A 26,427-nucleotide genomic window follows, 5' to 3' on the forward strand; every position below is an offset into this window, starting at 1 on the left:
CAGATGAAAATATCTTCTCATCTGAAATAGGTAGAAATAGGCCATTATTAACCAACATGCTACGTAGACAGTATTACACATCGAAATGCAGCATATCACTTCCCTCTACATACTACAAATTATTTTCACCACGCTCATTGTGTTACATTTTCTTTTTTTAAATTTTTGTTTGACATTTCCATTATATAAATTATATTTTAATCAACTAGGTAGTAACAAATTATATGGAACGATTTTAACAATTGTTAAGCATTCAATTCGCTATAACCTCTGAGAAATCCTTATATATTATGTTCTTTATATTATTAAAAAACATTAACAACTGTATATCAGTAAGATTGTAACAATGACAAGTATTTGCTATTACATTAAGAAGCAACCGACCCACCTTACATTTCAATGCAGTGGGTTACTCTGTACTGTTAATAAACTTAAATAAATAAATTGATGTGCATACAAAATTTTGTACACAGTGGTTTCTACTCACATCAGTGTTTAATTCAAATTTGTTCCTCTCTCCTATTAAACTTGTTCCACGAAACTCAAATTGTAATGAACTTATCTACTTATGTATTCTTTCCTATTTAATTTCAGCCTTTTTTTGTGATATTTGTACTTTCGTTTTTAAGTTCCTTCGTTTTTGTGATATTATTATGTGTTGTGTTCTTCGTTCCAAGCCTCGTGTAACCTTTACTAAAGCTAATACCGTCGTAGCGGCTCCTCATCAGTTAGAGAGCCCGCACAACAGACAAGCGAGGTGGGCTGCCGACCTCCCTTCAAGAGCTCATATCGAAACATCGCCAATGAGTGTAAACATCAACAGACCATTCGCGTAAACACGGCACTACTTCGTGAAAAACCATGTGATAGAGATCCACCAAATGGAACTAATGTGACTAAGTGTAACATTCCGCAGAATCGTTTTTATAAGCATGTCAGCAGGGTCAGACCAGCAGTGTGTACCCACAGCTAGGACAGCTCCAGCCAATACCTACGCTGGCTCTAGCCCAGTAGTCATTCGCCGTATTCTTTAGTGGAAATTTGTATCTCGTTCGGCGTAGTTTTTGGTTGTCATTATTTCTTTTCATTGTCTTGTAACTTTTATCTGGCTTTTGCTGCCACAAGAATTATTGTGTTTCTTGTTGTTTCTTGAGTTTGAAAATTAATGCACGACAAGAAGGCATTTAATTAAATAAACTGTGTTCAAACTTGATCGTTAGTTCTTTCCTGCTGACCGTAGGACACTTCAAATACCTTCCTTTGTAGTAATTTGCACTGTATATTTGCCACTATTGTTATTGTATTTACTGCCACGCCTGAAAATTAACAAAATTGTCTTGATTGTAGCAAACTGTGCACCTAGACCAGTATGCAAGCAAGTAGTTCTGAAGAACTATGCGATGATCTCTTAACATGAAGCCAAAAAACAAAAGGAAAATGTGAAAGGAAAAGTTAATGGTTGGAAAGAATTGAATAGAAACGAAATTCATAATTTTATACCCCATTGTCATCTTTATACATCTTTATAAGAAACGAAGTTCGATTCCCCACTAGTTCAGAAATTTTCTCCAGTCACTGACTGGGTGTTGTGTTGTGTTGTCCTCAGCATCAATGTATCATCATCGCCATGCAAGTCGCCCAATGTGGCGTCAACTAAAAGGCTTGCAAGTCGGCGGCCGAACTTCCCCAGGCCATCAATGCCATATGGTCAATTCTGTATTCAGAAAGTAAGGTCTGACAGGTCGCGAAATGGAAACGACAGTGAAAATCCGATAAAACTCTGGACAGACATGTTGGGCAGTGTCTCTAGTACGCCTGTCGATCGCGTCACAATGCTCTTTTCAGTCCTGAGCACACAGTGAGGATGTGAAGATGCCTAGAACAATACCCAACCCCCACATAACGTACCTGTCGCCATTTCCTTCTTCATGACAATTTTCGGCTGCACACTGCAGGGGAGATGTGGAACCCTGAGCGTTTTCGATGAGAAGTGTTTTATCACCCACCGTACAGCTCCCTCTGACGTTTATCTCTGCTAATATAAATCGCTGGCTATGAAGACAATATTTTGGCGGAGACAACGAACAGCTAACCAGTGTGGAGAATTGGCACAAAGCACAGGCCGCTGCCTTCTATGACGAAGGTATTGGAAAATTGGTGTAACACTGCCACAAAGGTCTTAGTAGGAGCGGCGACTATGTAGAAAAGTAGTTGGAAGGTATGGTAAACTGTTGCAAATAAAACTTTTTTTTAGTGCATAGACTGAAGCAGCGAGTAAAAATTTTTCTTGAGTATACATACATAAACTCATATCTGTGTGAGACCAGTAAAGTCTACAAAACTCTAACTAACATTTCATTTGTAAAATTTTTTCAGTTTTTTTCACTGCGATTTCCAATTCGTGACCCAGTGGACCTCACTTTCCGAGCAGTCCTTGTATAATACGAAAAGACATCTAGGGTATTGTGGCCATCCATTTACTTGGTCCCCTACCAAGGTCCCATGAAAATTTCATACTCCTCGTGGTAGTCCTCGAGATATGTCTGAAGGACATGAAGTTCTACCTGCTGAGAAGAGTGGCCCTATCAAGCATGAAAGGTAAGGTACCACAGCGCACATGGGTGTATTAATGAGGGGATAGATCGTCATTTATCTATAACAGAAACATGTGGTCACTACAATCATCAGGTTTATTACTACAGAGCATCAAGTCTGAGCCATGGCTAGCTCGCATTGATGCCATTTCTTCTTTAGCATTTTCTCACAACCAAATGGCGTCTTATTGCTCCGCCGGCCGGGGTGGCCGAGCGGTTCTAGGCGCTACAGTCTGGAACCGCGCTACCGCCACGGTGGCAGGTTTCAATCCTGCCACGGGCATGGATGTATGTGATGTCCTTAGGTTAGTTAGGTTTAAGTAGTTCTAAGTAATAGGGGACTGATGACCTCAGATGTTAAGTGGCATAGTGCTCAGAGCCATTTGAACCATTTTTTTTTTTCTTGTTGCTCCGTGAGTTACTACCATAACAAATTACTGAGTTGCCTCCGTCAGTGGCAGCATCAGGGCTTATCGATACTAGTACTGTTGTACCATCTTCGGTGTGACCACTGTATTTCCGTGTGGTGGTGTGTGTGAGGCAGTCGGTCGATTGCGACAGACCACCGAGGAAGTCTCTGTGGCGCGTGGTCAGGCCAGGGCTGCTGGCGGCACGCACACGGGGTCGGATTTGTGAGGCAGTAGCTGCGAGAGCTGCAAAGTTAGCCGCCCACCGAACCTGGATACTGGAGTGGAGTAATCAGTTAACCTGTTATGAAACCTCAACTGCTCCGACATCTCTTCGTCCATTGCCGGTTGCTGCTTCGTGGGCTATTCTCGCAAGCAGCAATGTATGGTGTGAATGAGTCGGCAAAATTTTTTAGCTGTCTTCCTCTATGGTGTTTAACTATTGAATTGATTGTAGCTTATTAGTGAAGTGCACCATTGGTATCTTCTGCCTCGTGGCCGTTAACGTTCCAGTTACCTGCCCTGGTCGTTAGAGTAGTTTTCCGGCAGTGTGTTTTCGTCGCCGTGTTGATGCTGTCTGGTACCGCATGTAGTTCGACAGCCTTGGTGGTGGTTGGTTATTCAGCTGTCCCTAGGTTGTGTTGTCATCCGATTATTTAGTCTTAAGCTTGGCTGTCCGTTTCACCTAATCTTATGTTACAATTTTCTCCCAGGCCAACCCTTAGAACACTTCTGAGCACCACTCTTCAGTTGTTTTGGATTGTGATTTTCTTTTAGTCTCAAACTGTGCGAGGCCGGTGTACTAATTTAGTTTGTTTTGATGTTCAGTATGTGGCGTTCAGCCGAACTTCTACGTCAAATATTTTAAGATAAGGCCTTCACCCGAATTAAATTAAAATTTGAAAAATGATTTGAAAATTTGAGATTTCCCCTATCTATCTTAATTTTGTTATGCAGGCCTTAAGCCTTGAGTTGTTCTATGTTCGGTATATGGCCTTAGCTGAACCTTATGTGAAATATTTTAAGATATGGCCTTCAGCGGTCTTAAATTATGAAAAAGCATTTGAAAACTTGAGAATTTTCTTTCTATCTTAATTTTGCTATCCAGGCCTTAAGCCTTGAGTTGTTCTATGTTCAATATATGGCCTTCAGCTGAAATTTATGTGAAATATTTTAAGGTAAGGACTTCAGCAATCTTAAAATTTGAAAGAGCATTTGTTTATAACTTTTTAAAATTTTCTTACTGAAATTCTTGTTATCCCGGCCTTAAGCCCTCAGTTCTTCTATTTTGTAACTAAGCCCTTCAGCCATGTGTATTCCTTAAGGCAATTTTAATAACTTGTGTTCTGGCCTTCAGGCGTATTGTCTCTGAATTCTTTTAAGGGCATGTGTGATTAATTGTTTTAGCAAAATAAAGTTAGTATCTTTCTGCAACTAACAGCAACTGATTTGGGCCCCATTCCAAAACCTGATCCGCTATGTCATGTGAAACCAGTTTTCAACTGGTAGCAGAGCGTGGTTACATTCGTCATATTGCCATTCCAGTTGCTGTTAGTTTGAATTTTATTTCTGTTAGTGTTACACCATATTGTTTTGGTTGTTGATTGTTTCAGGTGCCTTATTTAAATGATGGTCAAGCAGTGGGGATTGGCCTGTTGAGGAAGGACCACCTTCTTCATGAGTTGGCGGTAAGGCGCCAGCCTATTTAGGGCAGTGTTCCCGACTTAGTGGCCCGCTTGCGTGCTACCGTTCTCCACCTGGTTGACGTCACGCCGGCGGTCGTGGGTGAGACATAAGCAGCCTTGGAATATTTGTTTAAGTCTGTTAGGGGCCTTGAGGACACCGTTTGGTGTTTTGGAAGGCACTCAACCTTTTTTTTTTTTTTTTTTTTGGTCATCAGTCTGATGACTGGTTTTGATGCGGCCCGCCACGAATTCCTTTCCTGTGCTAACCTCTTCATCTCAGAGTAGCACTTGCAACCTACGTGCTCAATTATTTGCTTGACGTATTCCAATCTCTGTCTTCCTCTGAAGTTTTTGCCCTCTACAGCTCCTTCTAGTACCATGGAAGTCATTCCCTCATGTCTTAGCAGATGTCCTATCATCCTGTCCCTTCTCCTTATCAGTGTTTTCCACATATTCCTTTCCTCTCCGATTCTGCATAGAACCTCCTCATTCCTTACCTTATCAGTCCACCTAATTTTCAACATTCGTCTATAGCACCACATCTCAAATGCTTCGATTCTCTTCTGTTCCGGTTTTCCCACAGTCCATGTTTCACTACCATGCAATGCTGTACTCAAGACGTACATCCTCAGAAATTTCTTCCTCAAATTAAGGCCGGTATTTGATATTAGTAGATTACTCTTCGCCAGAAATGCCTTTTTTGTCACAGCGAGTCTGCTTTTGATGTCCTCCTTGCTCCGTCCGTCATTGGTTATTTTACTGCCTAGGTAGCAGAATTCCTTAACTTCATTGACTTCGTGACCATCAGTCCTGATGTTAAGTTTCTCGCTGTTCTCATTTCTACTACTTCTCATTACCTTCGTCTTTCTCCGATTTACTCTCAAACCATACTGTGTACTCATTAGACTGTTCATTCCGTTCAGCAGATCATTTAATTCTTCTTCACTTTCATTCAGGATAGCAATGTCGTCAGCGAATCGTATCATTGATATCCTTTCACCTTGTATTTTAATTCCACTCCTGAACCTTTCTTCTATCTCCATCATTACTTCCTCGATGTACAGATTGAAGAGTAGGGGCGAAAGGCTACAGCCTTGTCTTACACCTTTCTTAATACGAGCACTTCTTTCTTGATCGGCCACTCTTATTATTCCCTCTTGGTGTTGTACATATTGTATATGACCCGTCTCTCCCTATATCTTACCCCTGCTTTTTTCAGAATCTCGAACAGCTTGCACCATTTTATATTGTCGGACGCTTTTTCCAGGTCGACAAATCCTATGAAAGTGTCTTGATTTTTCTTTAGCCTTGCTTCCATTATTAGCCGTAACGTCAGAATTGCCTCTCTCGTCCCTTTACTTTTCCTAAAGCCAAATTGATCGTCACCTAGCGCATTCTCCATTTTCTTTTCCATTCTTCTGTATATTATTCTTGTAAGCAGCTTCGATGCATGAGCTGTTAAGCTGATTGTGCTATAATTCTCGCACTTGTCAGCTCTTGCCGTCTTCGGAATTGTGTGGATGATGCTTTTCCGAAACGTGAATAGTCGTTTTGTTGCCACTTCCCCCAATGATTTTAGAAATTCTGATGGAATGTTATCTATCCTTTCTGCCTTATTTGACTGTAAGTCCTCCAAAGCTCTTTTAAATTCCGATTCTAATACTGAATCCCCTATCTCTTCTAAATCGACACCTGTTTCTTCTTCTATCACATCAGACATATCTTCATCCTCATAGAGGCTTTCAATGTATTCTTTCCACCTATCTACTCTCTCCTCTGCATTTAACAGTGGAATTCCCGTTGCACTCTTAATGTTACCACCGTTGCTTTTAATGTCACCAAAGGTTGTTTTGACTTTCCTGTATGCTGAGTCTGTCCCTCCGACAATCATATCTTCTTCGATGTCTTTACCTTTTTTTCTGCAGCCATTTCGTCTTAGCTTCCCTGCACTTCCTATTTATTTCATTCCTCAGCGAATTGTATTTCTGTATTCCTGATTTTCCCGGAACATGTTTGTACTTTCTCCTTTCATCAATCAACTGAAGTATTTCTTCTGTTACCCATGGTTTCTTCGCAGCTACCTTCTTTGTACCTATGTTTTCCTTCCCAACTTCTGTGATGGCCCTTTTTAGAGATGTCCATTCCTCTTCAACTGTACTGCCTACTTAGCAATTTCTTATTGCTGTATCTATAGCGTTAGAGAACTTCAAACGTATCTCGTCATTCTTTAGTACTTCCGTATCCCACTTCTTTGCGTATTGATTCTTCCTGACTAATGTCTTGAACTTCAGCCTATTCTTCATCACTACTATATTGTGATCTGAGTCTATATCTGCTCCTGGGTACGCCTTACAGTCCAGTATCTGATTTCGGAATCTCTGTCTGACCATGATGTAATCTAATTGATATCTTCCCGTATCTCCCGGCCTTTTCCAAGTATACCCCCTCCTCTTGTGATTCTTGAACAGAGTATTCGCTATTACTAGCTGAAACTTGTTACAGAACTCAATTAGTCTTTCTCCTCTTTCATTCCTTGTCCCAAGCCCATATTCTCCTGTAACCTTTTCTTCTACTCCTTCCCCTACAATTGCATTCCAGTCGCCCATGACTATTAGATTTTCGTCCCCCTTTACGTACTGCATTACCCTTTCAGTATCCTCATACACTTTCTCTATCTGTTCATCTTCAGCTTGCGACGTTGGTATGTATACCTGAACTATCGTTGTCGGTGTTGATCTGCTGTAGATTCTGACTAGAACAACCCGGTCACTGAACTGTTCACAGTAACACACCCTCTGCCCTACCTTCCTATTCATAACGAATCCTACATCTGTTATACCATTTTCTGCTGCTGTTGATATTACCCGATACTCATCTGACCAGAAATCCTTGTCTTCCTTCCACTTCACTTCACTGACCCCTACTATATCTAGATTGAGCCTTTGCATTTCCCTTTTCAGATTTTCTAGTTTCCCTACCACGTTCAAGCTTCTGACATTCCTCGCCCCGACTCGTAGAACGTTATGCTTTCGTTGATTATTCAATCTTTTTCTCATGGTAACCTCTCCCTTGGCAGTCCCCTCCTAGAGATCCGAATGGGGGACTATTCCGGAATCTTTTGCCAATGGAGAGATCATCATGACACTTCTTCAATTACAGGCCACATGTCCTGTGGATACACGTTACGTGTCTTTAATGCAGTGGTTTCCATTGCCTTCTGCATCCTCATGTCGTTGATCATTGCTGATTCTTCCGCCTTTAGGGGCAATTTCCCACCCCTAGGACAAAAGAGTGCCCTGAAACTCTATCCGCTCCTCCGCCCTCTTTGACAAGGCAGTTGGCAGAATGAGGCTGACTTCTTATGCCGGAAGTCTTCGGCCGCCAATGCTGATTATTTATCAAATTTTAGGCAGTGGTGGGGATCGAACCCGGGACCGAAGACGTTTTGATTATGAATCAAAGACGCTACCCCTAGACCACCCAACCTAGTAACAATCAACTGGATCGGGTGCGGGCACAGTTAGTGGATATGAGCAGTCAGATAGCGGATTTGGGCATGTTAGGTTTGGAAGATCATCATACAAAATCAACCGTCGAGTCGGGTCTTTGGTTAATGCATTTCAGTTTAAGCTTACATGTCTAGAATTGGATGGCAGGAGGTCTGAAGAGTGGGACTTCCTATATCAAAGAGGAACCATGAGCCAGCCTGGGGGTTGGTGTTGTTGTATCCGCTGTGAAGTTAGACGCAGCGTTTGCCAAATTGCCTAATCCTCTGGCGTATTTCTTTCGAGATATTGCTGAATTAGTTGTAGATCGACTTGAGGAGGTCGAAAACTTACTATGGTTGTTGGTTCGTCTTGAACAACATGCTGCTGTCTTTCGTGTTCCGCACCAAGTAGTTTTGTCACTGTTGTACCTGTTAGCTAGAGGTGAGCCGCGGAACCTCCTGTCCTGAGCCATGGCAGAAGGGTTCTCCCTACAGCAATTGAGGGAGCTCGTCACTAGCCAGAGATTGACCACCAGGGTTCAGAAACAGCTTGAGTGTCGTTGCATTTGGGAGATGCAGCAGGATAAAGAGTAGTTACGTCAGTATATCGACAGAGTTCAGACGGCCTGCTTGGCCTTGTTGATCGATTTGCCGGCCGGGCGGTTCTAGGCGCTTCAGTCTGGAACCCCGCGACTGCTACGGTCGTAGGTTCGAATCCTGCCTCGGGCATGGATGTGTGTGATGTCCTTAGGTTAGTTAGGTTTAAGTAGTTCTAAGTTCTAGGGGACTGATGACCTTAGATGTTAAGTCCCGCCGGCCGCGGTGGCCGTGCGGTTCTAGGCGCGCAGTCAGGAACCGTGCGACTGCTACGGTCGCAGGTTCGAATCCTGCCTCGGGCATGGATGTGTGTGATGTCCTTAGGTTAGTTAGGCTTAAGTAGTTCTAAGTTCTAGGGGACTGATGACCACAGCAGTTGAGTCCCATAGTGCTCAGAGCCATTTGAACCTTTTTTTTTTTTTTTTGTTAAGTCCCATAGTGCTCAGAGCCATTTGAACCATTGATCGATTTGCTAGAACGAGAATTGGTGTCTGTTGTGCTTAGGGGAATGCGAGCGGCGGATAAGTCGCACTTTGTTTTTCGTGATCGTCTTCCAACCTGGGAAGAGCTTCGTGCTGCCTGTTGTAGCGATATCTGCGTTGCCACTTGCGGACAATGTATGTCGTCAAGTTAAGGGTGAGGCCACGCGCATTGTCAAGGGAGACTCCGAATTAACCACATCGGCTGAGGTCGTTAAGAGGGAACCCCGGCGTTGCTTCAGTTGCGGTAGCAAGGCTCATTTGGTGCGCTATTGCGTTCAACCTCGCGCGCCCAAAGCCAATAAACGACGCCAGGCTGTCCAGCGACCTCCGGATCGATCCTTTAAACCTTGGTGTACCCGTGTTGTCGCTCCCTCATCACGGCCCTTGCCTTATATTTGTTCTCGATTAAGTAGGGAACCGATTTGCGCCGTTTTGGATTCTGGTAGCTCCCTTCCACTATTAAGCTTCGTGTGGTTTCTTGAATTTCGTCATCTTACGAAATTTCGGTCGGTCCCTTCTCCGGTGCAGAGATGTCGGGTGGCCAACGGCCAGGTGTTGCCTCTACATGGTTGGGTCCGGGGCAGTATTTCGGTCGGGCATTTTTCCTGGCTTTTATCATTAGCCTTTGTTAAAAAGCTGCCAGTTGATTTAATTTTAGGGTGTGATTTCATCAGTAAAACTTGGTTAGTCTTAGATTACTCTGGGCACACCATCTTCTTTAAGTTCTCTCCTGCGGAGGAGTTTGGTTTCTGGGAATGTGCTAAACGTACTGTGCATCAGGATACCGGCATCCTGGCTGTTGAGGCTGTGCCTAATGAGTTCGATTTCGCCCATCTCTCCCCACATCAGGCCTGTCAGTTACAGGACTTGCTGCAGAGCTTCCAGAAGCTTCTTTGTGATAGGTTGGGGGTCACTCATGTTCTTAATTACCATCCCAGTAATTTGACGTTAGCCAGACAGCAGATGTCCTTTTTAGGTCACCTAGTGTCAGGTCAGAGTATTCACTTCGACCAGGAGCGAAGTAAGGCATTACAAGCTCTGTCTCCGCCCACTGATGAACGTGTAATTGCTAGGTTCATAGGCATGGCCAACTATTTTGGGCGTTTTGTCCCTAATTTTGCTCAGTTGGCGGCCCCCTTAAACGAACTGCGGCGGAAAGGAGTGCGATTTGAATGGGGACCTGCCCAAGAGGCCGCGTTTGAGCACGTTAAGGCAGCTATAGACGACCCTCCCATTCTCGGAGTACCGCACTTTAATAAAAGGTTTATTGTCCAAACTGACGCATCTAATGCCGGTATTTCGGCTATCCTCCCCCAGGAGTTCGAGGGTCAGAGGCAGCCATTAGCGTACACGTCTTGTCGGTTGACTGGTGCCGAACTTAAATATTCTGTCTACGAGTGCGAGGCGTCGGCTGTTTGTTCACACTGGAGAAGTGCCGCTTCTATTTTGAGCATCGGATATTTCAGAGAGAAACCGACAGTCACGCATTGAGCTGGGTGCTAGCCAGGCCACGTAAAACTGGCCGTATTTTCAGTTGGGCAGTACGGATTTCTGTATTTCAATTTGAAGTTAAACACGTGAAAGGCACTGAAAACGTCCATGAGGATGTCCTCAGCAGGATGTTCACTGAACCTACACTGAGTGTGGACACCCCAGAGACAGAGGGAGGCAGTCTTAGTTGTAGCGTCTTAGGTGAGATACCCCTTTCATTTGATGACGTTGCTCAGCATCAGGAGGATCAAGACCCTACTTGGGCACCCATTAAGCAATGCCTCTTAGCTGGGGAACTATCGGATGAGTATGTTATCAAGCAGGGCATTTTGTGTAAAAGGGCGGGACTTGCTAAGCTACTCAAGATCTGCTTGCTAGTAGCTCTGGTGCGCCTGGTTTTCCATTATTTTAATGATTCGTTGGACGGTGGGCACTTAGGAACTTACAAGACCTTGCAAAAAATTAAGGAGCATTTGACTTGGCCCTCCATCGACCGTGACGTAAGACAGATGGTTTCTCGATGTCGGATGTGTAATGTAGCCAAATCTAAGAATGCTCTTCAACATGGTCTATTGAGATCTGAGCGCGAATCCTGTCCTATGCGTAAGCTCTATATCGATTATGTAGGACTCTTACCTTGGACTAAGAAAGGTCATCGGTATGTATTGGTTATTATCGATGCGTTTTCGAGATTTACCTGGCTCCTTCCGAGCCGTAACGTGTCTGCTATTTTCAGTGTTTTTGAACCCCCTAAACAAATAGTTAGTGATAATGCGCCCGCCTTCCTTTCGGATCCCTTCAAGGCCTTCTGTTTTCAGAACAGTGTTAAGCATATTACTACTACGCCGTATTATGTGCAGGGAACTTTTGCAGAGAGGGTCAATCGAAATCTTAAATCCGCTTTGATTATTTACCATCAGAAGATGCCTAGTCTGCATGACTTAGTTTTTTTTTTTTCAATACCGCCAATCATGAGCCCTTAAAAGCTACCCTCGCCTCCTTGACGCTTGCCTATCCTGTTAATTCCCCTCTTTCGAACTTGTGGGAAATTACCCCTCAGGTCGTCAAGGAAAACTGGAACCGTGCAAGACATAATAACTCAGGGCCCCTAATAAACAAGCTGAGCGTTATAATCGTCATTGACGAAACTTTAGGGGAAGGCCAGAGATCAGGTCTTTGTCCATAATTTTCCTGGGAGGCAGGTGCGTGTCGGAAATCTTAGTAAATTCACTCCCTGTTTTTTGGGGCCTTGCACCATTGTACATACACTCCTGGAAATGGAAAAAAGAACACATTGACACCGGTGTGTCAGACCCACCATACTTGCTCCGGACACTGTGAGAGGGCTGTACAAGCAATGATCACACGCACGGCACAGCGGACACACCAGGAACCGCTGTGTTGGCCGTCGAATGGCGCTAGCTGCGCAGCATTTGTGCACCGCCGCCGTCAGTGTCAGCCAGTTTGCCGTGGCATACGGAGCTCCATCGCAGTCTTTAACACTGGTAGCATGCCGCGACAGCGTGGACGTGAACCGTATGTGCAGTTGACGGACTTTGAGCGAGGGCGTATAGTGGGCATGCGGGAGGCCGGGTGGACGTACCGCCGAATTGCTCAACACGTGGGGCGTGATGTCTCCACAGTACATCGATGTTGTCGCCAGTGGTCGGCGGAAGGTGCACGTGCCCGTCGACCTGGGACCGGACCGCAGCGACGCACGGATGCACGCCAAGACCGTAGGATCCTACGCAGTGCCGTAGGGGACCGCACGGCCACTTCCCAGCAAATTAGGGACACTGTTGCTCCTGGGGTATCGGCGAGGAGCATTCGCAACCGTCTCCATGAAGCTGGGCTACGGTCCCGCACACCGTTAGGCCGTCTTCCGCTCACGCCCCAACATCGTGCAGCCCGCCTCCAGTGGTGTCGCGACAGGCGTGAATGGAGGGACGAATGGAGACGTGTCGTCTTCAGCGATGAGAGTCGCTTCTGCCTTGGTGCCAATGATGGTCGTATGCGTGTTTGGCGCCGTGCAGGTGAGCGCCACAATCAGGACTGCATACGACCGAGGCACACAGGGCCAACACCCGGCATCATGGTGTGGGGAGCGATCTCCTACACTGGCCGTACACCACTGGTGATCGTCGAGGGGACACTGAATAGTGCACGGTACATCCAAACCGTCATCGAACCCATCGTTCTACCATTCCTAGACCGGCAAGGGAACTTGCTGTTCCAACAGGACAGTGCACGTCCGCATGTATCCCGTGCCACCCAACGTGCTCTAGAAGGTGTAAGTCAACTACCCTGGCCAGCAAGATCTCCGGATCTGTCCCCCACTGAGCATGTTTGGGACTGGATGAAGCGTCGTCTCACGCGGTCTGCACGTCCAGCACGAACGCTGGTCCAACTGAGGCGCCAGGTGGAAATGGCATGGCAAGCCGTTCCACAGGACTACATCCAGCATCTCTACGATCGTCTCCATGGGAGAATAGCAGCCTGCATTGCTGCGAAAGGTGGATATACACTGTACTAGTGCCGACATTGTGCATGCTCTGTTGCCTGTGTCTATGTGCCTGTGGTTCTGTCAGTGTGATCATGTGATGTATCTGACCCCAGGAATGTGTCAATAAAGTTTCCCCTTCCTGGGACAATGAATTCACGGTGTTCTTATTTCAATATCCAGGAGTGTATTTTGGGCCCGGTGAATCCGATGGCTCAGGATAACTGCATTGGTAAGCAGTACTGGGTCCACCTTAGCCAAGTTAAATTTGGTTGAGTTACACTCCCCCCCCCCCTCCCCGGGTTGTCGTCAGAGGGCTGAAAGGTTGACCTGGCCGTTGTGGCCGAGCGGTTCTAGGCACTTCAGTCTTTCAGCCTGGAACTGCGCGACCGTTACAGGCACAGGTTCGAATCCTGCCTCTGTCTCGGATGCGTGTGATGTCCTTAGGTTTAAGTAGTTCTAAGTTCTAGGGGACTGATGACCTCAGATGTTAAGTCCCATAGCGCTCAGAGCCATTTGAACAATTTTTTGGTGGAGGTTGAGCCGTGGCAGGCTCACATGAATGCTGTTTCTTCTTTGGTATTTTCTCACAATGGAGTGGCGTCTTATTGCTCCCTGAGTTACTACCATAACGAGTTGGTGACTTGCCTCCGTCAGTGGCAGCATCAGCACTTATCGATAATAGTACTGCTGTACCATCTTTGGTGTGACCGCTATATTTCCGTGTGGTGGTGTGTGTGAGGCAGTCGGTCGGTTGCGACAGAGCACCGAGGAAGTCTCCGCGGTGTTAAGTCAGGCTGGGGCTGCTGGTGGCGTGCACGTGTGGTTGGATTTATGAGGCACTAGCAGCTAAGTTCATCGCCCACCGAACCTGGATACTGGAGTTCAGTAATCAGTTAACCTGTTATGAAACCTCAACTGCTGTGACATTTCTTCATTCATTGCTGGTTGTTGCTTCCTGGGCCATTCCCGCAAGCAGCAGCCTATGGTGTGCTGGAGTCCGCAAAATTTTGCACCTGTTTTTCTGTATGCTGTTTAACTATTGAATTGATTGTGGCTTATTAGTGAAGAGCACCAGTGGTATCTTCTGCCTTGTGGTCATTAACATTCCGGTTACCTGGTCGTTAGAGTATTTTCCCATCAGTGTGTTTTCCTTGCCGTGTTGATGCTGTCTGGCAGTGTGTAGTTCGACAGCCTTGGTATTGGTTGGTTCTTCAGCCGTCCGTAGGCTGTGTTGACATCCGATTATTTAGCCTTACACTTGGAGTGTCTGCCTCACCTAAACTTATGTTAGCCCGACCCTTGGAACAATTCAAATGGTTCAAATGGCTCTGAGCACTATGGGACTTAACATCTATGGTCATCAGTCCCCTAGAACTTAGAACTACTTAAACCTAACTAACCTAAGGACATCACACAACACCCAGCCATCACGAGGCAGAGAAAATCCCTGACCCCGCCGGGAATCGAACCCGGGCGTGGGACCTTGCAACACTTCTGGGCACCACTGTTCTGTTATTTTGGATTGTGATTTTCTTTTAGTCTCAAATACTGTGCAAGTCCTTCAACTGTGTATTAATTTAGTTTGTTTTAATGCTCAGTATGTGGTCTTCAGCCGAACTTCTACGTGAAATATTTTGAGATAAGACCTTCAGGCGAATTAAATTAAAATTTGAAAAATCGTTTGAAAATTTGAAAACTTTTCTCTCTATCTTAATTTTGTTATCCAGACCTTGTGCCTTGAGTGGTTCTATGTTCATTATATGGCCTTCAGCTGCAATTTATGTGAAATATATAAAGATAAGGCCGTCAGCCATCTTAAATTAAAATTTGAAAGGTCATTTGTTTAAAACCTTTTATATTTTTCTTACTGATATTCTTGTTATTCGGGCCTTAAGCCCTCAGTTCTTCTAGTCTGTAACTAAGGCCTTTCAGCCGTGTGAGTGTCGCGCGGGATTAGCCGAGCGGTCTAGGGCGCTGCAGTCATGGACTGTGCGGCTGGTTCCGGCGGAGATTCGAGTCCTCCCTCGGGCATGGGTGTGTGTGTTTGCCCTTAGGATAATTTAGGTTAAGTAGTGTGTAAGCTTAGGGACTGATGACCTTAGCAGTTAAGTCCCATAAGATTTCACACACATTTTTTTTTTCCTTCAGCCGCGTGTATTCCATAAGGCAATTTTAATAACTTTTGTTCTGGCCTTCAGCTGTATTGTTTCTGAATTCTTTTAAGGGCGTGTGTGATTAACTGTTTTAGCAAAATAAAGTTTGTATGTTTGTGCAACTGTTAGCAACTGATTTGGGCCCCTTTCGACAACCTGATCCGCTTTGTCCAGCAAAACCAACTTTCAAACACACTGAGATAAGGAAATGAAAATTTAATAAACGGGCAAGGGATAATGATTTGAGAATATAAGCTAGGCACAACAGAAGCATAATTATGAGAATAATCCACGGATACAGCAGATGACTTTAACAGTGGTTAGTGTTTTAAAGTAAGAACGTAGAAAAGTGGGCCTTGATGGGAGTTAACTATCAGTACATCCCTACCAAGTAAGTGATTGCCATACCAACCAATTCTTACCACAATTAAACAGCTGGAATGTTGAAGTCCGCAGCAGTAATGACTGGAGGTTCTGAGTCCTTCTCTGTCTCTTTACTCAGTACTAAAATGGAGACATCCTTCTGTATGAGACCAAGCGTCGGCTGGCTGGTAGTGTTTACTCTTTGGTATGCCAGAGTCAAGTGTTCTGTATCTTACTCTTCTGAAATTTGGCTGTTTCTGTCAGAGTAAGAATCTCGATGGTTAACAGTGGCAAAGACTGTGAGTTCTGTCCAGTAGTAACTTTGTAAATAAAGTTAAATAAACTCCTGCTGCTGCATATTTTGATATAATTAAACAACTGTGTTGTAGTGTCCTACTGTTCTGCTAAGTGGTTTATAGCTTCCTGAGAGCTGATTTATGAACCCCTGACGATAATCCATCCTTCTGAGAAACCGTCCACCGCTCTGTGTTCCGCTCTTCGCCCCCCCCTCCCCCTCCCCCCCCCCCCTCCACACACACACACACTGGGAAATCACCAACCACTCCCCTCTACCCTTCGTACACTCCTGGAAATTGAAATAAGAACACCGTGAATTCATTGTCCCAGGAAGGCGAAACTTTATTGACACATTCCTGGGGTCAGATACATCACATGATCACACTGACAGAACCACAGGCACATAGACTCAGGCAACAGAGCATGCACAATGTCGGCACTAGTACAGTGTATATCCACCTTTCGCAGCAATGCAGGCTGCTATTCTCCCATGGAGACGATCGTAGAGATGCTGGATGTAGTCCTGTGGAACGGCTTGCCATGCCATTTCCACCTGGTGCCTCAGTTGGACCAGCGTTCGTGCTGGACGTGCAGACCGCGTGAGACGACGCTTCATCCAGTCCCAAACATGCTCAATGGGGGACAGATCCGGAGATCTTGCTGGCCAGGGTAGTTGACTTACACCTTCTAGAGCACGTTGGGTGGCACGGGATACATGCGGACGTGCACTGTCCTGTTGGAACAGCAAGTTCCCTTGCCGGTCTAGGAATGGTAGAACGATGGGTTCGATGACGGTTTGGATGTACCGTGCACTATTCAGTGTCCCCTCGACGATCACCAGTGGTGTACAGCCAGTGTAGGAGATCGCTCCCCACACCATGATGCCGGGTGTTGGCCCTGTGTGCCTCGGTCGTATGCAGTCCTGATTGTGGCGCTCACCTGCACGGCGCCAAACACGCATACGACCATCAATGGCACCAAGGCAGAAGCGACTCTCATCGCTGAAGACGACACGTCTCCATTCGTCCCTGCATTCACGCCTGTCGCGACACCACTGGAGGCGGGCTGCACGATGTTGGGGCGTGAGCGGGAGACGGCCTAACGGTGTGCGGGACCGTAGCCCAGCTTCATGGAGACGGTTGCGAATGGTCCTCGCCGATACCCCAGGAGCAACAGTGTCCCTAATTTGCTGGGAAGTGGCGGTGCGGTCCCCTACGGCACTGCGTAGGATCCTACGGTCTTGGCGTGCATCCATGCGTCGTTGCGGTCCGGTCCCAGGTCGACGGGCACGTGCACCTTCCGCCGACCACTGGCGACAACATCGATGTACTGTGGAGACCTCACGCCCCACGTGTTGAGCAATTCGGCGGTACGTCCACCGCATGCCCACTATATGCCCTCGCTCAAAGTCCGTCAACTGCACATACGGTTCACGTCCACGCTGTCGCGGCATGCTACCAGTGTTAAAGACTGCGATGGAGCTCCGTATGCCACGGCAAACTGGCTGACACTGACGGCGGCGGTGCACAAATGCTGCGCAGCTAGCGCCATTCGACGGCCAACACCGCGGTTCCTGGTGTGTCCGCTCTGCCGTGCGTGTGATCATTGCTTGTACAGCCCTCTCGCAGTGTCCAGAGTAAGTATGGTGGGTCTGACACACCGGTGTCAATGTGTTCTTTTTTCCATTTCCAGGAGTGTATATACAAGTATACTTTTCGTATCAAATTAATTGATGAAGTAATTAAATCGATCAATTAATTAACCCCTCCCATCTGGGAAATCTCACAGCTCTCCCCTCCCATCCTTCACCTGGATACTGCAGGAAAAGGAGTCAGTCTGTGCTGCGGAGGAAGGATCTCATTATATAAAATTGATGGATCTATTTATTTGATGAGAAAAGTTCACATCCAGCAACTACATGTCCTAATTAGGTAATTACATTGAAGGTTTTGCCTGGTTTTGACTGTTTCGTGTGGTAAGATTTTAAAGTCCGTGCTGAACTGCATATCAGAAAGCGCAGTTAAAGCAAGCTACATTGTTGCACTGAAAAGTGCAAAAAGTGAAAGACCTCTTACGGATGGCCAATTTGTAAAAGAGTGTTTTTTACAGTGTTCGGGGATAATATGCCCATCTGTAGTGGCCCAACTTGAGGCTTCAAGTTTGTCTAAACATACAATTTCTCGACGAGTGCAGGATACAAGTGCCCAATTAAAGGAGCACTTGCGTAATAAATGTCGTAACCTCATAGACTACTCGATTGCCCTCGATGGGAGTACTGACAACCACACCATACTTCAGCTTCCAACTTTCGCAAGCGTTGTAGAAAAAGATATCACTCTCACCGAGGAACTGTTGGATGTTATTCCTTTGGAAAGTACCACAACCGGGGAAAATATGTTTATGGCTATAGAGATGGTTTTGAAACATATGCATTTGTTATTCAAGCAACTGTACAGCATTGCAACAGATGGGGCCCCATAGTGTTGTCAGAAGCGGTAGGGTTTGTAGGGCGTATGAAAAGAAAAGTGTGTGAAGTTGTACTTCCCCCAATTTTGACAATACACTGACTTTTACCTCAAGAACAGCTATGTGCAATACTTTTACACAAATTTAGGTCCATCGTGTATAACATAGCAAGAATTATGAATTTTTGTAGAAAACAAGTGTGCTGTCACCGCCAGACACCACACTTGCTAGGTGGTAGCCTTTAAATCGGTCGCGGTCCGTTAGTATACGTCGGACCCGCGTGTCGCCACTATCAGTGATTGCAGACCGAGCGCCGCCACACGGCAGGTCTAGAGAGACTCCCTAGCACTCGCCCCAGTTGGACAGTCGACTTTGCTAGCGATGGTTCACTGCCTGCACACGCTCTCAATTGCAGAGACGACAGTTTGGCATAGCCTTCAGCTACGTCATTTGCTACGACCTAGCCAGGCGCCATATTCAGTTACTAACAGATAATATTTTGAATCATGTACCGTCAAGAGCGACGTTCATCATTAATGGATTAAAGTTAAGTATGAAACTAATTACGTCCGCTTTCTGGATTCTCATTCCTTGTCATGTTCCAGACCTCACGTCAGTATAGTTCTTCCCTCTTCACGCCAGCGTGCGTGAGCTAAAACGAGTGCATTTCGGCCTGCTCTAGTAAAACGGCGTTGGCTCTTTTGCCAACTATAACAGCAAGGCGTGAATCATTGGGAATTTGAAGGATTTTTGGAGGATCAGTTCACAAAGACATTCCTTTTTATTGTGCCTCGTGATGATTAAATGGTCAAAAGTGCTCTCAATCTTGTTTTGTTTTTGAGACAAGAAGTAGCTCTATTCACTGATATGAAAGCTTCTCCACCGTCAGACTTAGACGACGAGCAATGGATCGCTGACCTCGCTTTCATGAAAGACATAATGAGGGATTAATATTATCTGAATATTTCGTTGCAAGGTAAAAACAAATAAATTGGCACAATGTGTGACTGCATTGAAAGTTTCGAATTGCAGCTTTTGCTTTTTGAGAGTCAACTTCAAGGAGGAAATTTGGACAATTTTCCCTCTCTAAAATCCTTGAATTGAGGTATGCATGGACACATCAGTGAATACATAAAAGCATTACAGTCATTGCATAAAGAATTTGAGGAAAAGTTTGAAGAAACGAATAAGTAAAACCTGAACTCAAAGTTTTAATGGTGCCTTTTCGATGAGCCCATAGAATGACGAAGTCTCCAAGTTCAGCTGATAAAACTACAGCGCTATTCAGTTTTGACAGACTTCTATTACCATTACATTGGTGATATGAGTCCATTTTGTAAAGTTGTTGGTCAACAAGAATTCGCTAGGTTTCATGCCGATGCCCTGAAATGTGTTACTGTATTCGGAACAACGTTCCGATGAGAACAAATGTCATCACTTATGAATATTAAGAGAACAAAAGCTGTACTTCTAATAGCAAGTGTGAAAACGCTTGCCGCCGGCCGGAGTGGCCCTGCGGTTCTAGGCGCTACAGTCTGGAGCCGAGCGACCGCTACGGTCGCAGGTTCAAATTCTGCCTCGGGCATGGATGTGTGTGCTGTCCTTAGGTTAGTTACGTTTAATCAGTTCTAAGTTCTAGGCGACTGATGACCACAGAAGTTAAGCCGCATAGTGCTCAGAGCCATTTGAACCATTTTTTTGAAAGCGCTTGTTGGCTTCAAAGTGATGGCAAAGATAAAAATTAGCGCAAAATAAGGACCGCAAGGAAACTATTCTTTCTGTTTGTACATAAATTTGGCATCATCATTATTCATTTTAATTCCAGTACACCGCCTGTCACGCTCTGATTTGACCAGCCCCTTTAACCAAACAACAGCACAACTGTTGCCTCGCTAAGCACCAACGCCACACGTTCCTCTGCTACCACTACCACATCAGTACTGTGTGTGCCTCCCTCACCTTACCAGCGTTACAGCAGCCGAGCACTGGTGCTTTTACCAGCAATGGCCAGAGCTCGTCAAGTACGTTAGTTGGCGTGGATATGGCTGGGGGGGGGGGGGGGGGGGGGGGACGTCGAACGGGCCGACTTGGAGCAGGAGAGGCACCAAAGGACATTTTAATTTCCACTGTCTATACTTTTACAAATAATTTCGTAAAACTGTCAGCATTACCAGGAAGAATTACGGATTCACATTCATTGCAGTGGAAGTTCAAAAACATAACAAAATAAATTTCTTTACATGAGAAATGTCATCATTTTTTCACTCACTCTACGCTTCATTTGTTGCTACAGGTACGCTTTTCTTCATAAGTAAGAGAGATTCTTCGATGAATTTTGCACAGCATGCAAACCATATTTACAGGTGTATGAAACTCTAGAATTTTCCAAATCTATTAAAACCTGTGGTAAAACTGAGTAATTAACTATAAAGTTTTATTTTTCTAAACATGAAGTTTAAAATGTAACAGCTCATTCACTTTTTCATAAATTAAATAAATTCTAGAGTTTCATACACCTGTAAGTATGTTTAGCATGCTGTGTAAAATCCATCGAAGAACCTATCTTACGTATGGAGAAAAGTGTAGCTATAGCAAAAAATGCAACCGGTACTAAGTGAAAAATTGATCAAATTCCACATGTAAGAAAATTAGTTTTTTTTTTGTCTTTGAACTTCCACTGCTCTGATTGTGAATCCTGAATCCTTCCTGGTCATACTGACAAAGATTTATGAATTTATTTGTAAAAGTATAGACAGTGGTAATTAAAGTATCCTATGGTGCCTCTCCTGCTCCAAGTCAGCCCGTTTGACATCCTACTCCCCTTAAAGTGATCATGAGAGTCACTTTGCATGGCAGTCGGATTACACCAGCCAGGTAGCTGAAATGGGAATCCCTGGAGGGAAGACAGTGTTCGTTTCGAGGACCGCTGTTGAGAACAGACATTTGAAGCTTACCACAGAAGGCTTCTACCGCTCTAAAAGTACATTTTGCATAGGTACCACAAAGGTAAGATACGATAAGTTAGCACTCTAGGACAAGCATATAGGTAGCCTTTTTATCTTGCTCTATTTACGAGTGGAATAGGACAGGTAATTACTGATAGTGGAACAGGGTACCGTCACACACTGTCTCGTGGCTAGCAAAGTAAGCACGAAGATGTAAATGTAAATTTACCGTAACTATTAAGATGCTGGTCCATCTGTTTACCAGCAAACAAAACTCTCGGAAGTGTTGTCCATTATTTATCGAGAAAATAAGAGACAGATCTTCTGCTGCTGATTGCCTCACTGCAGAGACGATCGTATTAGACCCCATTGTTTTCAATGCAGTCACTTAGAGAGATGTATGTTAGAGGTTGTACTATGTTTGCCTACAATCCTTAGAAGAAACGGTATAGAGCTCACCTCCCAAATCCCATTTCATGCCGCGCGGATGGCCGCGCGGTTAGAGGCGCTATATCAAGAATTGTGCGGCCCCTTCCGCCGGAGGTTCCAGTCCTGCATTTGGCATGGGTCTGTGTGTGTGTGTGTGTGTGTGTGTGTGTGTGTGTGTGTGTGTGTGTGTCTGTGTGTGTGTGTGTGTGTGTGTGTGTGTGTGTGTGTGGGTGGGTGGGTGTGTGTTCCCTGAACAGTTACAGAACTCATCTAATTTTCTCGAAATCCCATCAAGTTCAAACAGTAATGTTCCATTAGAAGGCTAACAGGTAGAGAGCTATCACATTGAGAAAAATAGCACACTAACGATCAGGGGCAAAATCACAACCACACAGAGTACACACGGACTGCACAAACCCTTTCAGAAAAAATTCACAACCACACAGAGTACACACGGACTGCACAAACCCTTTCAGAAACCCTACAAGTCGTCGATGTCGAATGGCGGACTATAAATATAACTCTCTACATGTCCCTATCTCCTTTATCGTGTTCCTATGATTACCACGTCAGAGATACGACAGTGCAATGCTGTCTGAGCCTTCGTTGACAGCACAATCTCTCCCTCTCCCTCTCCCTCTCCTCGTTATTTCTGTAACATCCTACATAGTCAAACTAAGAACTCTAAAAGCTTCGCTAACGTCACCTGGTGGAAAATTCAACCAGATTCTACCGCAGCTCTCTCTTCCGACACATTGGGAAACAATGTGGTGATCACATTAAATATGTATGTATTGGTCTACTGGAGCAGAAGACAAGTGGTCGAAGTAGCTTGCATGGACCTATGAAATGTTTTCTCACCAATATTGGAGGAAGACCAAATAGATTATCAGTCACAAGGAGAGGGTTCTTGTGTTGTTGTTTCTTAAGCACTTTGATGCACTCTTGATTTCTATAACGCAGCGAAGCAGTGAATGACTACAGCTGTTAACACAGCCCTACACTTTGTTTTTCTACCGAGGTCTGTGTCAGGAGCTAAGCCAACATTTACACGTTTTGACTTATTGTCTGTCACAGAAAGCTGGACATCACATGGTGTAACCTACGCTGCTCCCACAACACACAAGATGGTTTAAATAAAAGACAGAGGCGGTGTTTCTTATCGGCAAAAATGTGGAAACTGGAAGAGTTCCCGGCACTGTGGAGAGTTACCGAACAGCTGTCGCAAGGTGATGACCTCTACATTTAATCTCATCTTCCATGACCGGGTGTCAGATGTATCAGTGTTCCATTTGAAGAGACTAACAGCATTGATTCCGCATATCGCACCCATGTACGCGATCAGTGTTTTGGTGCTAGTCATCCCCAGAAGATATTGCTCCCACCTTCACTCAAGACACCGTCGATATGGGACGATGTACTATAATAAGCACCACAGCTGAAAGTTCAATCAAATTTTACAAGTTGTTCCGTCCGTTTAACACCAAACAATGACATGGTAGCATGCTTGCCAATTTCCGTGTTATCGCTGAACCACAGCTCCACTACTTTGCAAGTACAATACAGTAGATTATAAATGTAGATAGATGACTGTGCAGTACATCCAATAATGTTTAATTTTCAGACATGTACATCACAGTATGCCAGGCAGCGTCCTATACCGATGCAGTTAGGTTATCTACATCTTTGTAGGACTCCGATCATAGTGCGAAATTTTCGATTACGATAGGCCAGCTTTCACTCTATGGATTAGAGTCACTGGTGTTCTCGCATTCGTATTATAAAGTTACATATTGAAAGGCCTCCCCACAATGTCTCTGAGCAACCCTCCCTGCAACACTGTCGTCGATGTAAATTGAAATCCGCGCCCGGGTTCCCGGGTTCGATTCCCGGCGGGGTCAGGGATTTTCTCTGCCTCGTAAAGACTGGGTGTTGTGTGATGTCCTTAGGTTAGTTAGGTTTAAGTAGTTCTAAGTTCTAGGGGACTGATGACCATAGATGTTAAGTCCCATAGCGCTCAGAGCCATTTCAACCATTTTTTTAAAATTGAAATCGACTTTAAGTAGGAGAGTTCACGTCTCATGAAGTAACAGACCGTGCTGAGTCCATAACTGCTGTTCAGTGAAGACTGCTCTACACCCATATTACTCATGGCACCCAACCAAGTCCACAAGATCTCTCCAGATGCATGCATGTCGAGAGGCTTAGCTTCCATTACCGGTGTATAGTAGATGTGAGGGTATTGTGGTGACATAACAGACAGTTAAGAAGAAACGAATGATTTATGCATGCAGTCGGCACGCTATCAATAAAATTAATAATTTATTACTGGGGTAATAGAAGTAAATATATGACACTATAGTCTGTAGATGTCCTGATGGGTTGTTTAGAAGTAAATATATCACACTAGAGTTTGTAAATGTCCTGATGTGTTGTGGATAGGTATCAGAGTTCAAGGGCATAAACAGAAATAACAAAGCATATCTGGTAAGCAACAAGAGATATACTTACCGAAAAAAACTGAGCAGCAAGAGCAATCAACTTTGTACACTGTCAACTCCCTGCGGCAGACTCCTACACGATGACATGGCAGTCATATGAACATGTGGAACTGTTTCTAGACTTAGAGTTCAATCAAGTGCAGCACTACATGGGTCTGCAGGCAGACCCTGAAATATTTTCGCAAAACATTTCACACCCTATCAGTCTGTAGCTGGCTGTATTTCGAAAAACAGCGAAACGTGTATTTTTTTATCACAGAGAAGACAAATACAAATTTTCAGAGATTATCCATAAAAATGCTTTCACAGCGAAACAGTTTCAGAAAACATTTCGGCCCCTGTTTCTCCCTCATTGGGGTCGAACTTCCGAAAACATTGAAACGTGCATTTTTTATTTCTAACAAAGAAGCCAAATCCAAATTTTTATAGATTTAGCTTTAAAAATAAACCAAATACCAATTTTGGCAGATCTAGCTTGAAAACTGCGTGAATAGCGCCACTTTTCCAACCCCTTTAATCCCCTTCTTAATCGACGCCTACTGTACAAGAATAACACCCTCTGCAAATTTCAAGTTTCTGTCCTTAGTGGTTTGGGTTGAGTGATGATTAGTCAGTGTGTGAGTCACTCAGTCGGGACATTGCCTTTTATATGTAGAGATAATGACGCGATCAAACACCTAAAATGAATTTGTCATATGTATTCCACTTATCAAAAACACTTATACCTGGTGGTAAATGAGTAATTTAAGTCATAAAAGGAAGAAATAAATTGTCTAACGATAATTTGTTGATCCATTCTGATTATGTTTAACTTGAGTGAAAAGGAAATCTCAGGAATTTCATCATGTTACTGAGATAATCTCAGAAACCTTCAGGAAGAGACAACTACAATTTTTCAGAACGAATTATGATTGACTGCCCGAAAGAATTCTCCTTCTCGTCTCATTCAAAGGTAACGATAATTTTCTGCTTGAAACTGAAAGTTATCATCAGAAAATTTTCATTTAGGGAACAGGATACAATATACAATGCGTTCACAATGGAGAGAAGAACGGAAGAGAAACTGCAGCGAGAAATTAAATGATTTTGGGAATAACGATTTTAAAGAAAAGGGAAAAAACACAATGTTGTGGTAAGAGATATTTCCGACCCATCGAACAGAACATATTTTTAGAATGCTCAGTGTTTACTCACTTTCCCCATTCTGTTACTCGTAGTACTCCGTATAAAGTTAAGCTGCAGTCCGTGTTTTGTGGTTCGATCCGGAAATACTAATAGACGCCACGTTCTCATAGGCTTTTACTGTGGCTGGAGGGAACAAAAGGAAAACTGGTTGTACGCCCATTCTCACCGTTAATAAGGATGATACACGCAGCTGGCAGTATGCTCTAGGATACTTTCACCCGGTTGTAAACTTTTTGGCACTACTTTCAGAACATGAACAGTAGTGCGTAAGCTTTAATGCCAACTATTTTCACAACACAGATATTTTACTACAGTTAATTACACTTTCTGTGACCCTGTTTTCAGTGTGCATCTGAGCTCTAAAGCCTACCGCTTAATGTAGCAACAGTGGCAGAGGTGATAGGGAATAAGATAGCTAAGATACAGCCTATTGTGTCGCGGCAGATAACATCGGCCTCCCTGCTATCGAAATGGCGGCCTCCTTGGTGCACTGCACAACCAAAGAAGGAGTTCCAGCTGCCTGTGTACATACAGAGACCGAGTTTCTCCTCTAATGCCACCGCGGAAAGATAAACACACGTCGAAGCGTTAACGACCCTCTGATTTACACGAGTAATATAGGCAAGGCGTTAAGGCACATAAAAACCCAGCCCCATTCAGACTTCACACTATCCGTAACTAATGTACAATGACGTATTTACCGTACTCTCCTACAAAGGCCGTTAGTGTTTGCTTCGATAATGTGACACCTGAAGATTACTTATCCGTAAAGTGAATTCAGGGATCCCGGTAATAGTACTGGTTGTCATACTCAGCAGTATTAATCTTAACCTTAACTAACT

The sequence above is a fragment of the Schistocerca americana genome, chromosome 2, assembly GCF_021461395.2.
Source record: "Schistocerca americana isolate TAMUIC-IGC-003095 chromosome 2, iqSchAmer2.1, whole genome shotgun sequence".
In the NCBI taxonomy this organism is placed as follows: Eukaryota; Metazoa; Arthropoda; class Insecta; order Orthoptera; family Acrididae; genus Schistocerca; species Schistocerca americana.